Source organism: Protopterus annectens, chromosome 1.part0, assembly GCF_019279795.1.
Source record: "Protopterus annectens isolate FY-2018-M chromosome 1.part0, PAN1.0, whole genome shotgun sequence".
In the NCBI taxonomy this organism is placed as follows: Eukaryota; Metazoa; Chordata; order Ceratodontiformes; family Protopteridae; genus Protopterus; species Protopterus annectens.
Window position 1 is genome coordinate 1,068,699,358 of NC_056725.1, and position 17,185 is coordinate 1,068,716,542.

The following is a 17,185-nucleotide window of genomic DNA, read 5'->3' on the forward strand; positions in this document are numbered from 1 at the left end:
GTTGACATAGACTCTACCCTCCTCACCGGGTGGTGCTTTGATATGTACATGAGCGCAGTCTATGACACCAAGTACCTCAGGGTAATGTGATACATGGTAGAAGAGATGCATAGTGCTGGCCCTCTCCTCAAGGGTGTGGGGTAAATAAATGTGCTCACTGGCATGTGTTTGAATGGCAGCCAGGAACTTGTGGAGTACCCTGGATGCTGATGCCTCTAAGATCTCCATCATGTCCCCATTTGTAAAGTACCTGTAGCTAGTATTTTAAGGGCTACACATAACTTTGTTTCCACTGAGAGGGTTTCCTTCTGTTGTCTCTGGGTCTGAGTTGAGGGTAGCAGAGCTCAGTGAGTTCTTGTAGTATGTCCCTATCCACCCTGTAGCACTTTACAATCTCCAGCTCATGTAGCCCCCTGGAAGGTTACCCTGGGCCTGAACACTCTTCTCCTTCTCAGTCTAGGCCTATTGTCAGCAGCAGCATCAGCATTGACCTCAGCATCTAGCACATACAGATGTAGCAGAGCAGCAGCCCCTAGCATTTTGTCACTTAAAATTTCCAGGTCTGTACTCCAATGATGCAGAGTATGGGGGAGAAATCAGATTGTATGCATAATTTATAGTGGTCTGCTGCAGATGCAGCCTGTTTAATTGGCTAACTATGATGCATTCCACCTGCCAAGTACATCATTGAGGGGTTTGAATGGCCCCGGTGTAAGTGGAACAGGGTTTACCAGTAATTTATATATGATTGGCATTTACAGGCTATTTCCTTTTTTTTTTTTTAACTGCCTTCCCTGCTAAGCACAGCAGTGCAATACACAAACACACTCTAACCAGCTCAAACAAGCACCCAGAAGCTAAACAATGCCACTGGAAACACCCCGCTGCTCAGCTGAGAGACATGCTGCACTAACGGACACCACTGAGATCCAATATTCTGTGGGCACCAACACGGTTCTGGGGCTACACAGATTTTATCTGCAGACACAGTAGCCCTATTTTGCTATTCAGTAACCCCAGCTGATTTACATATAGATCCATGCACACAACCTGGATACTTCACTATTCCAGGGCCAGCCTCCTTAGCAACCAGAGAAATCTTCCATTGTACATACTCCATGCAGGGCCCTATAATGCATTATTCTCACATATTTCTTATTTTTTGTTTTTAAACTTGGCATGTTTGTGCACTGCTGAGCACTGCATAAAAATTATATGGGTATTAAAAAATGTATACTAAATTATTTTTCATTACTTTTTTAGACACCCAGGAGAAGTTTTCCACATATATGTGCCTACTATGCAATTTCTGACCTTCTAAATGAGCTTTTACATCCCCTGTTCAATTTTTATTTTCTTGTACACAGACATTTTCTGTGTACACTTCAGAGACCAACACGGGATCTGCAGGACTGCCTATCTGCTTGCAGGATTGCTCCAGCACCCTCATCTGCTTATGAGGTGATTTGCATGCCATGGGCACTTCTTTGTCTACACTTGTGCATGCCCCTCGGCTCTGTTTACTGAATCACACAGTTGCTTACTTCCATGTAAACTCCATGCCACTATGCCTAAGTGGAAAATCATTCATGTAGGCTGTATTGAATTACCCCATAGTCTTAAAGAGTACATAAATTCTTCTCCAATATTTTCACAGCCATGTTCTCATAGTATCTATAGTTACAAGTTCACAAACATTTTTGACAAGAAATCTCAAGTTTCTTGATCGTCTATCAAATTCTCCAAGCCTTTTGAGTTTCTATTACCATGATGGAAATAGACCCCATTACATAGTCAAAGTATAATTAAAGTTTGTGAAATTAGTATTGTTTCAATCTTTGATGTTAGCCATAACTGCTCTTTGCAGCACCCACAATATGCTCAGACCTGACTCCTTCTGCAGTTCATATGGAGTTACATGTATCGGTAGCATATCTAAATAAAACAAAATTCTTTTGTATGAGAAAGATTGCTCCTACTACTATTGGAACTTTCTTGGTAGGTGTTTTTCACGTTGCTCTCTTTTCTGCCTGCAAATTCTGGTATTTTATGACATTATATCTCTCTCTAAACATAACACATTGTAATCACTAGGTGAAGCAATTTCAATGATCAATGCTACTTTTGTTTTCTTTTCATGGACTAATGTATCTGGTTTTCTCACATCAATTTTTTGAACTGCTGGTAATGGGTGATCCCATTTGATATAAACATCATCATTCTCTGTAGTGCTTTGTGGCTCATGTTTCCAGTGCTTCTCAGCTACTTCAATATTGTAATGTTTGCACAGTCCCCAATGCAACAGTCTTGCCACATTATTATGCCTTTCAGTATACAGGCCCTCTGCCATTAGTGTACCACATTCAGCAACAAGATGTGTGAATGTTTCCAGTACTGTTTTACAGAACATGCATTTGTCTGTCCTGCTTCTCCTTCATGTTCAATGGACTTTGTAAACCAACATGAAGGTATTCCATTGTCCTAGGCCGCTGATATTAACCATACATCTTTTGGTTTTAATTAACCTATCTTTAACCATTCCTGCATCCAATCCTGATCAATATGAGGTTGTTCCAGGAATTTTCTGTACTTGCACCTATAATTATGCCTTTTCCACACTTCCTTTTTATCTGATCCTTCTTATATTCTTTCTTTTGTTTTCTAGCACATTCATTTGCTGCTTGATTTTTGTCTACTTCTGATTTGGTTTCCATTCCTGCTTGACACCAATAAGCTTCTACAAAACTATGCAGGGAACTCATCCTAACTTTGTTCTCTTCATGTTTCAAAACTATACATCCTAAAGAATTAGTAATATTATAATCTTGGTAAAACTAATTATTATATGTCATCTGATAAGACTAAAACATTTGTTTTTGTTTTCCTGTCCAGATGATCCAATACCTTTTGGTGCCAATCACCCCAAATGTTTAAGTTAGAACAGGAAAAGCAAATTGGTTTATAGGTTGGACTTTGTTCCTAGATGTCAGGGCTGTTCTTGGCATTAATTTTAGTCTTCTAAAATATTCTTTACTGAGTTTTCTTTGCATTGTTAATGTTTCCTTTATATCACATTCCTCAACCAGACTGATATTTTCTTGATACTGCAGATGTCATGCTTTAAATGTTGGTTTTGCACATTTATCAAGACCAAATGACATTCTTATATCATCTGAGAAAGCTTTGGCCACTTGCAGTTGTGCTTTCAGCTCATCATCTGATGAACTATACAGTTTTAAATAATCCACCCAAAGAAGATGAGAAGTCTTTATACTTTGTTGTTTTCTGGGAGACAAATTGTAACCATGACTTCATCTGTTAAGTACACAGCTTAATGGGTTTAGGGCAAGATGAAAAAGCATTTGTGAACAAAGAGTCAGCCTGGAATATTCCTTTGAATTTTTATCCTTGGGATAATAATTTTGTCCTTTATCATGGCATAGGCTGAAAAGTGGTTTGCCACTGTTTCATGGTCACTGTAATATAACTGATCAATTTAGGGTGAGTATTGTATATCTATAGGCACTCCTTTATCCATGAATGTGGAATACTTTCAAATGCTTTTTTTGTAATTTATCCATGGCATACTTAGATTCTTCTCCTTTTTACAATTCTCCATTATGACTTTATTTAATAACAAATGCTACTTTTTTTCCATATGACTTTCTTTTATTACCTGTTTGTTCTATTGCCATTATTGAGTTTTCGTCTTAATGACTATAAACTCTGTCAGCATCATTTCCAGTGTATAGTTTAGAGATCATTGGAAGGCAAGCTATTGCTCTATAGTTTTGATTATAGCTACAGGCGCACCCTTAAGGAGGAGTAACATTTTTTCCTGTTGTTAACCATGTCAGTGTATGTTTGGAGTGTGCATATAGGCAGTTCTTCTTCAGGGCTAAATTTTCATTGCAACCATGTTAATACTTTTAGCTAGAAGTTAGGTACTGCATGCAGGCCTGTGGTTTTCCATTAAGAGCTTTTCTTAATTTTGTTTCAAATTCTGTGGTTGTTGCTTCATCCCTTTTCATATCTTGTACCTTTGAACTTCTTACTGTTCCTTTTACTTCTATCCATACAGAATCTTTGGTATGTTCCACAGGGTGTTCATATTTATTTTCCCAAAATGTGTCTGTTTTTTTTTTTTTTTTTTTTTTGGTATTTCTATTCTTTTTGCTTTATTTCCCAATTCTCTGTAAAACATTTTTGGTCATCAATGGATTGCTTATAGTTTTTCTGCCTGTGTTGGTATCTTTAGTGTATCATTTGAAATAGTGCACGAAAGATCCTGGTCTGTTCTAATATTGCATGTTGCTTTTATCACATATATCTTTCTAAGTATTTTTGTTGATCTGTTTCATCTTCTTGTCTTGACTGATTTATAGTTTTCTCTATTCAATGCTTCCATGATGACATTTGATTTCTTCCTTTCCTTTCCCTTATTGTCCTGTATTTTTATGGTAAGACTTTATCTGTTAATAATTTAGTTATACTTTAATATATCCTATTTACTTCTGTTATATCACATGAATTGCTGCTAATAGTCTTGATTACTATGTTCACTTGTTGTATCAAACATTTAACATTTTGATTCCTATTGACTTTCTGTATTCTATTTCTTTCATCAAACTTAATATGAAAACCCATCTCTATTAAATCAAGCAAGTCTTCCTTTAGATCTTTTTCTTATAAATTAAGGGCATAATCTTTATTCTTCATCACCTGTGAGTATTCTATAGAAAGTTTCAAAACATCTACCTGTGACATATTCTCTTCAGCTGCATTCTCTGTCATCTCTTGCTGTTTCATATGGGAACTCACTGGCCTATCACACCACAGCACTAACTCTGTCGGTGTTGCCACTGTTTCCTGTTTCTTTCCTTGTGGTATTCTAACTGAATTTTGTACTGGTTCCCTACTGAAGGCTTCAGCGTATCTCATGTGGTAACTTATCAGATGCTTTTCATTCTACATGTTTCTCCTTAATTTGGAGACTCACTGTTTCGTCATGCTGTGATGTTGCCAGAGTTGGATTTTCTACACTAAATCCTTCACTTTGCTTGTAATCCATAACTTCAGTTTTTATTTCTTTAACATTTCCGTTACTAATCCTCTTTCTACTTCCCCCATTGTTTTCTTATTTTTGTTTTGGCATTTTTTGTATTGTATTGTTCGTGATCTTTGTGAGGTCTTTCCTATGCAGCATTAGAATAATACATTAATTCCTTCTTTTCAGTATCTAGGGAAACAGTAAAGGGAGATGAGTATCAGGAATCATGAATGCATCACAATGCAATGCCTAATATATGTAATCCATTGCAAGTTCTCATGTCTGAACACAGGCTGTGCTGAGGTTGTGAAGAAGGCGCTCTATAGATATGTTCCTGCCTCCCTGGGTCCTGTATCCATGCAGGCAAAGTGCATCTAAGATCTTTCAGTAGGTGACCTCCTGTAGTGGGACCTCTAGTGTCCACTTTAGTTGGATGGGTAAATTGACATCATTTGCTCGCTTCCATCTCTTTCACTCTCTCTGACCAGTTTCTTCAGTGCCACTAATCAAAGCCATTTCATCTAGAATATACTAAAGGATTCACCCCACCCTGTTGCTGTGGACTTCTCACTGTTATGACTGCTTTCTTGGCAAACAGCTTCTTCTCCGATATTGACTAATAGCTTGGATGCTGTAGAAGTTATGGAGGCAGGTTTAGGAAAGAGTGGTTTTGGTGGCACTGTCACCCTGGAAAGGATGAAAGGGTCTTTTTCCATGGTAAAAATACATGGCAGATTGCTGGAAAATGTCAGCATCGGGTGGAGGGGGGAGGAGATGCACATGATGTCACTAGCTCTGCCCAATTAAGGCATACCAAAAATTCTCCCTTGCATGCAGGCCATTATATGTGACTCTGCAGGCTGCTTTGCTCTGCTCTACTTCCCCTGCACAACCCACTATTGGTGTAGTCTCAGCTCTGAGGAATATTACTGGGAAAATTAAGGATAAATGATGCAGCTTGGCAACTGATAGTCACCTTGGAGTTTGCAAATGGTGGAGGAGTGAGTATGACTGCTTTGTTTCTCATTACAGGATGGATAACAGCACTTTCCCAAAATGTACTTTTAGCAAATAAGATTACCATGGTTAGGGTTTGCTCTTTTTTAGGTACTTCAGTCTTGGAAGTGATTATATTTAGTTCAGTGGTATAGCATAAAATGCCTTTTATGGGGGTTGTTGAGGAAGCCCCCCCCCCACATACATTTAAAAAGGAGCCACATATGAAAGCAATGTAACCCCTTTATGTTTGATTGACTCATTTTTCACAAACTAGGAGTTGAGCAGCTGACATGGATCCATGTATACTGCTACTTTACTGCTCATGTGTGATCTTTTAAGATATTCTCTGCAATATTGTTTTACTCATATTATTCATTTTTGCTTCAACTGTGTCTCACAGGACAGTGACAGTGAGCTGAAATCTAATTGTGTAGTTACGATGAATTGTAGATTCTGTGAGTGACAATGATATGCCACTTTTATCTTTTACTACTATGTACTTCATAAACTACTCAGGCTGTAATGTATGTATATTGGACAGAAATCAGAGATGAGTTGTCTTTATTTCCCTGCAACAAAAATGCTCTAAAGGTATGTTAAGCTTGCTGGCAATAATCTACTGCCATTGAGTTAAAATGAGTTTAGTGCAAGTGCATGAGTCCCAGCTGCTCAAAGATGACATTATGTCAGTCAGAGATTCAAGCTTCTTGTAGCTCACATGAACTGTCATTTGCCCTCACACTCAAACTAAAAAAATAAAATTAGACAAATTATGACAGCATTGCAGAAAAAGTGAAACTGCTACCATGCCTTGCTCAAACATATTATTCGAGTTTGAGCAAGGTGAGTGTGTCAGACACGGAGAAGGCGTTGCAAGGGTAGGGTGTTATTTTAGGTTTTTAGGTAGTAATCAGGAAGGGTAGTTAGGTCTAGGCAGTGGAAAGACTGAGTTAGGGGTAGGGAATATCAGAGGTGATATAGGTTTACGGAATGGTATGGGAGTTTAGAGTTATGGAGTGGGATTTCACTTTTAGGTTTATGGAGCCATTAGGAAGTGTAGGTTTAAGGAAGGATAGAGAAGCTTTATGGGCAAGGTTAGGCAGCAGGATTCAAGAGAGAGTTGTGGATCAGCAGGGAGTTTTAGGGTTTGAATTTTGGCTCTGATAGGGCTGCACAGTTTACTAAAGTCAGGCAATGTATGGGTCTAGGTAATTAGGTAGGGTTGGGCTAGTGAGACTTAGGGCACTTGTCATTTAGAGCAAATGACAGAAGATATGCAGGCTTTAAAACAAAGTATGATGTCCTTCAAAACATCCTCCTTTTAATTTAAAGAATAAGAAATATCTGAAAACTCATTTATCAGACTAAGGCACACTAAACGATTAACAGATTTAGTAATGCAGCAGTACTTAGAACTGCTGTTATCAAATAGTGTTAAAAAGAACCCAGTTGTTATAACGTTCGTAGAATAGCGTCAATAATAATTTCACTCACTGAGTTATAACAGTGTGGAAGCAGTGTCATTTTAAGTATTTCTTAAATGAATATATACACCTAGCATCAATGCTATTTTATTAAAAAAAAAAAAAAAAAACAATTCAAAAAACTACAGCTTGCAAATGGAAAGCATTGCTAATCAATGGGGTGGTACAGTAGAGTCACACAGAATGCTGTTCTGCTTATAGAAAATTGTAATATTTCTTCTATTGATTATTTGCTGTCTAAGCCCCGCAGTTTCTTTAGAGAGTTGAAAAGAGATCTCAAAAACCTCATTATATTCCACACTGGCTGCAAATCACTGTTATAGTGGACAATGAGAACATTTCTGGTAGAATTGAGGTCACTGTTAATAACATATGTCTGTTACAGGTACATGACAGGGGTCACTCCGAAGCTTTGCACTAAACTAGCTGATCATGAAATTTAATTAGAACAGAAATACAAGCTTCAAAAATAATTTAACCTCTTGAGCTTGAGGGGATTTGATTCTTTTTAAACACAAGTGAACTTTGAGACATGCCATTGAATAATATTTGAATAAGAAAATCTAATTCAGATATGTGAGCTTTGACTTGGAGTTAAACAGAATTGCATAAAATGTGCAAGTTGTCCATGTGATACAATGACAGTGACAGTTGCTGTGCTGTAAGGGCTTTAATACATTTGCTGGTACTCCTGCAGAGAAAGAGACTGATTACATTATAAGGAACACAACTGAAACAGTCAGCTATATGCTAGTTTCCATTTTGCCTTGTTAAAAGAACTCATAGGAGAGGGGTACCCACTGATAGCAAAACTAATGTAGGTCCTGCAAAGCATTAAGGTAAGGAAAGGAAAAGCACAAACTGCATATGCTAACATCAAAGTTATACTTATCTGAAGGCTTTTTGCGGGGGTCCAAACAAATTCACATTATACCCCCTTTATTTGAAGAATATAAAACGTACATATATTTGTATTAGAAAAAAAATGGAATTAATGTGACGTGAGAATAAACTATTGTCAGTTCAGTTAAAATATAAAAAAAAACTACTGTAGTAGTATTTTTCATGTTTTTTCTCTTAGTGTTTGAAAACTGAACTTCCATACCTCTATCTGTTATTTTTTCAAGCTTTAAGTCCTACATAATCATATTTCAGATTATATATCTAGCATGTGTGTGTGTGTGTGTGTGTGTGTGTGTGTGTGTGTGTGTGAGTGTGTGTGTGTGTGTGTGTGTGTGTGTGTGTGTATATATATATATATATATATATATATATATATATATATATATATATATATATATATATATATATATATATATATATATATATATATATATATATATATATATATATATATATATATGTATACATATATATATACATATATATATATACATATATATATATATACACATATATATATATATATATATATATATATATATATATAGATAGACTGCTTTACAAGCATTCACTCATGCTAAAAGCATAGTGCTATCTTAAACTACTCTTGGATTATTTGCCCTCATAATTTCCCAGTTTAAATATATAACTGTTGGACTTTGTATTAATATGCAGTTTGTCTCATCTAAAACAAAAGCCTACTTGCATCAACGAAATAAAGTCAAAGGGGTATGATATCAAGAAATGTGACTCCTGGATATAAACTAGGCAGTTTTAAAAGGGGACAAGCCTGCAAATTTATTGTAAGTTTGCAGGTTATAAATGAGACATCTAACCAAGATACCAGTAAACAAAAATAACGTAAAGGAATCTATATTATACAAATAGACTGCCTAGGGGAAAAACAAGAACCAGTTTCAGCTTATGACTTCATTGTCATAACAATCTAATGCAAACTCATTCAATATATACATACTGGGCAGGATTCACGAAGCCTCCGTGTAAGAGTTACAAGGCTTACATGGAGGCTGCAGTTAACCGGTGTGACGTCAGCATGCCATGCATATTCATGAGGGCATGCTGACTCAGACCCAAGGCTAACACGGTCCATGTAAGAAAGTAGTGGGCGTGTCTGTAGGGTGAGCCCTGCAAAAGGACACGCCCCCAGAAGAGTAACAGTCCCGAAAGTAAACCCCCATGACAGAGTCCGCATAAATGTCAATAAACACAACACAATACATGCCCCCACAGACTATAAACATAAAATGTAAAAATGAACATGTTATATTTTTTTTATAAGCTTTAAAGATGTTTGCCCATGATTGCGCTCGTTTGCGTGGGCGCACCCGTCGCTTAGCCACAGTTAGCAGTCAGTGGAAAAGCATATAAGATCTAAATATGCAAAGTAAGTCAAGAAGCAATAGCGTAGCGGTAGAGACGTCGGCTAAAGAGGAGGCAGTCATGGTTCGAGCCCCCACAACATCAATTTTATTTTTAGTGAAATAAGCATGAAACAATTCCCTGACATATATGTACATGTATAAAATTATTTTTATGTAAAATGTAATGAAATGGGCCATGTATTATGAAGAAATGTGTGATAATAAAAAAAAACAAATGTCAGAAGTGCCTATAGCTGAGCTACACTCTAACAAGCTGAGTATATCTGTCCATAGGTGAGCAGTGATTTAACAGGTGTAAAATGAGTGCCCAGGGTTGAGCAGCATTCTAACATGCTGAAACTGTGTGCCCGTAGCTGAGCTGAGCGTAATATGCGTGCTGACAGCCAAACGACGCATAAACCAGAGTGACCCATTTGCGCGGAGCTGCGCACCACGCCAACAAGCTAACCGACGGGCAACGTTGAGCAAGCTGTATCAAAACTGCCTTTACACAGACACACCTTTTAGCCTGTGTAGACAGTCAAAAAATATAAAAAGCAATGGCCAGGCTCGAACTCAGGATACCATGCACCATAGTCAAAGTACTGAACCACCAAGTCATGACAGTTGCTCTTAGAAATGCAGTAATAGCGTATATATAGGAATGAATGGAAAGAGAAGCATGACAAAGCAGGTTTTGTGAAGCTGATACATTTCCAAAATGGCCAATCACAGATAAGTGCGGGAAAAACGGCATATATAAGCCCCATAGGCGGGAATACACAGCATAACTGATTGTGGAACCGATTTGCAGTCAGGATGGCAGGTGTAGGAGAGGGTAGTTGCTTCCGAGCACAGAGCTGGGGCATTGAGAAGTCCAAATATATGGTTTGGCTCCTCGTCCACGATCATGAGGCCCAACTCATGCAGGGCCAGGTCCTGTGGGGAGCATACAAGGCTGAGGCGTGGGACCGGTTGGCACATGATCTCACCAGTGCCACAGGAATACCAAGGACTGGTGAACAGGTCCATCACCACCATGTGGACCTGAAGCGACAAAAGCAGGAACAACTGAACTGTTGGATCCAGGACGCCCGGCAAATGCCCAATGCCCCACTACTGAGTAAGTTACATGTAATTATTTATGTAGAAAGTTAACCTAGCTGATATTATGGAGATGTGTATTCCAATATTACTTCATTTATATTGCAGCTGCAGGTGTCCGTTTTGCGAATCCTCGAGCCTATGCCGATAGGCTTGTGCGGTTGCGCCACCAGGCAGGTTAGTAATTTTCTCCCTGTAACTGTTAAAAAATATAAGTATGACAGCTTGCAAAAGAGTGCAGTGTAGTCACCTATTAATATAAAGTGCAAGTAAACAGTGTAAGAGAGATTCTGCTAGTACTGTGTGATTACATAAGTGTGATGCAGCCTGTAATCCAAAAATAAAAATGAAACAAGTCTGAAATAAAGATGTTCCACCTGTAATATAATAGTACATAACCTGCAGCAGGCTGAAAATTACAGCTAAACAAGCTGAGTAAAACACATGTGTGAACTATATCCCCGTTTAAATTCTGAAACATGACACAAGTGAGACTTTTGGAAAGGATTGTTATAATCAAGTAAAACATGTCAATAAAGCCTAGAATTAAGTACCATCCTGAATTGTAAAAATAAAACAAGTGAGAGTGTGAGAAAGAGGTATGAATCCACCAATAAAGTTGTAATAACTCCTGAATAAAGTATACTGCAGTCAGTACAGAATGAAATGAATGTGACAGGCACAACCAAACAGCGAAATGTGTGGAATAAAGTACTGAAGCTGGAATGTGTGTCCCACAATTTGGATATGTTGCTCTTAGTTTATGCAGATAGCATGGTTGTATGAAATACCAAACATCCACAGTTGTCTAGAGCCATATAAAGCAAATGTAGCAGGATGCTGTAGCTGAACAGAGCCAGATATGAATGTGTATGAATAAAAATGAAATGTATATTGATGTAGCAGTAACATTCCTATCACCAACATGCATATGTTTACACATAGGAAACTGTAGTCAGACCTGTAGTGTGTATATATCTGTAGCTAGTAGAAATGTACAGCATATGTATAGGTATTTGAAGTTGTTAATGAAATATTTCTTCACCCTACCCTATAACCACAAATAATCCATTCCACATGAAATGGGTATGTGTATTCATAATTAACTCCCCTGGACCATTGTCTTGTTGGTTCATATATATTTGCATGTACGTTGATGCATGTGCCCTGTTCATACATCCAAACCTGATGGCCTGTTGCCATCAATCAACCCTGCATGTTGTTGGATTGTGTATTGTTGTTCAAATTATGCATGTGTTATGCTTGCTGTTCAATGGCTTGAATTTATGGGTGTTTGGTTAATGGGAATACTAATGCATGCTGTTACAACTAATTGTGAATGGTATTGCATGTTACTAACCCAACTGTCATTAAATAATGCAAAACATAGGACGACAGGGAAGGCGGGTTCCAGCGGACCCACCTCTCCCACCTCAGCTGGCGAGTGCACCTGGCAGTAGTGCCCAGGCCGGACTCTCCTCTGGTGGCCCTGTGCCACCTGTGGGTGGAAGCGCTGCAGGGGATGGGACTCGTCCCCCCTCTGCAAGCGTGGCCAGAGGAGAACATCCACTCACCATCCGTAGTGTCCGGACTGTGGTGCATAGGGAGATCAGGCACGCTGTGCTTGGGCCCCTACGCCAGCTTGAGGCACGGGTGGCACAACTCACGGGTGTGCCTGCTGCCCGTCCTACACAGCCCCCAGCACAGCCCTGTCCTGGGCAGTGAAGGCACAGTGGCAACTGCCCATGGGTGGGGATCTCAGTTCCACTGTTGCCATCTGTGGGCTCATGGGCTCGAGATATCCAAACATCCGTCCCTGTCAATTGTGTAACCCCCCCACATGTGTCATACACCACCCCTGTATGCGTCTTGTTTGTCTTGTCTGTTAACCTCCCCTACCTACCTCCCCAGCTATACCGACTTCCTGTACCTGACATACCACTCTCACCTGAAAAAAAGGGCACTCTGTACCCACAAAAAAATTACGCCCCATACATAGCTGCCCATTTTGCACACATGTCTGCTGGACATGTAAACTGGCAATTACAATTGGCTGTACAACAAATATTGTTGTCCTCACACCTCTCTCAGGGGTGGAAGGTTTCAAATTTCACACCAAATTACAAACATATGCACAGCTGTTGCTGATGAAGAAATGGGCAGCTATGGGCCTTTCCTACATCCCTCCTGCAAAACCCGAGCTTGTTTTCCTACTGTCCTAGCCTCTTTGTGCCCCCTTTTTCACCACTTTCCTATCTCCCCATTTTCTTTTCTTTAAAAGAAAATAGCGCTGGTGTGCGCGTGAGTAAGCACTTTTAAGCAGTTGTAAGTAGGTGTGCGCTTGTGTGCGCTTAGCTAAGCATGTGTGCGCGAAGCTAAGCGGCAGTGCACATGCGTGACCTCCACGCAAACCAGCACCAACCTGCTTACAACTGCTTAAAAGTGCCTTAGTCACTCTGAATGACAAGGCCTGTAGTTTTCTCAGCAGCAAAATAAAATACCTCTGTCAGTCTCAAACCCAGGAAACACTAGTCTGCATGACTTACCACTAAGCCATGACTGCTATACAAGAACATTGTGCTGAAAGAAATATATCATAAAATAGTAGGAATTAATGTAAAGGGAATATAGCAAGTCTAGTACACAAAGCATGTCATGTATATTTACTGTCAAATCTAGTGGATTTGTAAAATAGTACTGTGTGATGAGAAACAGCCATGCTAGTTGGTAGCTAGCAGGTAATAATGTCACAGTAGCATCTGGCAAGCCACACACATACTCAGAGCAGGATAAACACTGCCATAGTTGAATAGTTAAGAGCCCAGACATAGCAACTGTGACTGAGTTACAGGGATGTCCCTGATGTGAAAACAAATGTCAGCTGTGCCCCACTGACACCCTGTGAAATGTACTAATAGTAGGCAGAAAGGTGTAACTACACATGCAATGGTAACTATGAATTACTGAAAGTATGCACCACTTGCACGTCACAAATGGTGTAGTAATACATATGCTCGAAATAACCCACAGTCACAACTGCAGAATATCAGAATATTTCATTGGAGTATCCCACTGATATGTACCATTCCATGAGGCTGATAAAAGATGCACCTGAGAGTATCTGAGGCCTGCTCAGCAGCATGATCAAATACCCTTGTAAGTGTCAAGGCCCACACCATGGCCAGACCACACTGCATGCAGTAACACCCTTCCACAACAAACACATAGGGAATTGCTGCCCAAACAGATATAGCAAGCATTACAAGCTGTGAATGTAAATGGAAAATAGGAAAGCCATAGCAACACATTACAGGAAAGACACCTAGCAGGCATACAAGGAGTGAATGCAAAGGCCAAATATTGAAGCCATAACAACAGATTGCAAGAGCCACTGCTATATACCAGTTACACCACAATCCCCACAGGAAAGCACACACACCCATATACACAGTATTACTAGTCGTAGGTGTCAGTTTACATACACACGGAGAAGAGGACACTGGAGGAAGGAATACTCAGCTTACAGAACAACATGCATTGCAGTGTCTACAACACAGCCTGAAATATGAGAGACATACCAACCCTTACACTCACAGAACAGTGTCCACAGCAAACCAGCATGGTCCCCTCCCTGATAATCTGAAAGGGCTACGTCTACCTAACAGACCTTTTTATAGCACTGTCCTGAAATCACAGTGAGAACTGCAATCACTACACAACAGGTTGCATGCAATTAGTAAATGCTGGCTAACAATTGGTGCAGAGGCCATCACATGGACATGTGCAGATACCTACAAAAGCATCCTGTACTCCCAGTCCACACATGCAATACTTTCATTGCACCCTCTGGAGGTAGAGACAGAGAGAGAGAGAGAGAGAGAGAAAGAGAAAGAGAAAGAGAAAGAGAAAGAGAAAGAGAAAGAAAGAAATAAAAAAATTTAAAAAAGTAACAACAAAACAAACAAGCTGACAGCAGGCCAAGTAACTGCAAGCCTACGCAAACAGCTGCAACAAACACAGGTAATGTAAAGTACTAATATAATAGTCTATATACTGTGAGCCCTCCAGATGTGTTATTGGTCTGTATCTATGTATATGAAGATGTGCCTAGGGCCGGGGACATACTGCAACTGTCACTGAAGGCTATACATACATATGTATGTGAAGGTAGCTATGTGCACATAGCAATGTAGGTTGTATTGCATCAGTTCATCAGTACGTTACTGTGTGTATACATATGTGGAACTAAAAAGGAGTATATATATATATATATATATATATATATATATATATATATATATATATATATATATATCTGTCATGTGTATATGCATATGTGTATACATAGATAAAGAGGGATGTAGAAATACATAGACATATATAGTTTCACAGTGTCATAGTTTAGTACTAGGCTATCTGCAGACAGCGTACAGAATAGATTTAGGAAATTGTGCCTCTGTATAGTAGTGACACAGTGAAGACCCCCTTACATAATAGCATTAGTTTACTATGCCTCTGTCTAGTAGTGACACAGAGATGCCCCCTGGTGTAAACCTATGATCTCCCATCCACTCGTCAAGAATTCACATGAAGAGAGTCAGTGAGGGTCTCTGCCTAACATGAACTGGGATCCTGTTCCACAGTATGGGAAGCCTCTGAGTTATGGATCTGTCCCTACAGCATGTCCTATTCATATTTGTGCTGAGGTTTAAATCTGTAGCTCTTGTGGTTCTGATGGATTTGGATTTTAAGAGGTGGAACATGTCCATCAGTTCCTGATTGGACATGGCCTTGTACGTCAGGCACAGATCACCTCTAAGTAGGCGGCATGCTATGGAATAGAGCTGGAGTATCTTTAGTCTGGCAGAATATGACATTTGTCTGGTGAGTTACTTATGGGGTCCCCCTAGCTGTTGCAAGTGCCAGGTGAGGTACATACCAAATGGGGCATAGTACACAGTCATGGGCCTGATAAGGGAGGAGTATAGGGGTACAATGACCTCCTTTGATCTGGATGTGAATTCCTTCATGATAAGGTGGGCAAGGTAGGAAGTCTATCCAACCACTTTGGCAATGTGGGTGTCAAATGAGTGGTCAGTATCGATTTGTGTCCCCAGGTCTCTGATTACTTTGTCTGTACTCACTGGGTTACTGTCTATGTGATAATATGTGGGTACCTTGTCTTTCCCAAAGGGTATGACTATACATTATTTGGCATGCAGTTTAAGGCCATGACTCTGGCACCAGTTGTCTGTTTCAGTGAGGTCTTTCTGTAGGATGTATGTGTCAGCTGGTGTATCGACTATGGTGCCTAGTATGCAGTCATCTTTGAACACTGTCAGCCACTACCCTCCCATGTTTGCTTCCACATCTGAGAAATAAATGCCGAACATGAGGGGTCCCAGGACAGAGCCCTGTGGGACACCACTTGTGACTGGCTCTGAGTCTGACATGGCACCAGTGAGTTTGACTTTAGGGTTTCTATCCGTTAGCCGGTTTGCAACCCATCTTGTGACATATGGATTTACATTTAAGCTGTTGAGCATGTCTATGATGCCAGAGTGGGGTATTGTGTCGAAAGCTTTAGCCAAGTCCAGGTAGGCTGTATGGACTGCTGTACCCTCGTCAATGGCTCTAGTGACTGTTTTGAAAAGGTCAACCAGGTTCAAAAGGCAGGATCTGCCCTCTACAAAGCCGAACTTGGTGGGATCAAGTGTCTGTAAGTCCCCAATGTCTCTGTGTATGAGTTCCATAATGATTCTTTCCATAGCGTTGCAGACCAGGCTGGTTAAGCTTATGGGGCGGTAGTTATCAGGGTCTGTAGATGTGCCTCCTTTGTGGAGTGGGACTACTGTTGCTGTATGCCAGTGTCCAGGTACATATGCTGTAGTAAGGCTACGGTTAAATAGCATTTTATGTGCGGGTTTAGCTCCTCTTGGAGTTCACGTAGCATGCAACCTGCAATACCGTTGGGTCCCATTGATGCTGTGTTTATAGCTTTGCTGAGGGCAGTTCTCAGCTGGACATCTGAGATGACAGGGAGGTTACAGTCAGCTGGGATAAGTAATTCCTCATTTGGGGTGAGGGAGGGGAGAAATCTGCACTGAACCTGTCTGCCAGAATGTTGGCAATATCTGTGTGTTCAGTGTAGTTTTTGTCACTGTGAACTAACTCTGAACATATCTGAGGGTTTCCACCCAGGTGTCTAACATAGCAGAAGAAGGCCTTGTGGTTATCTGTAGTGTCCATAGCGATTTTCCTCT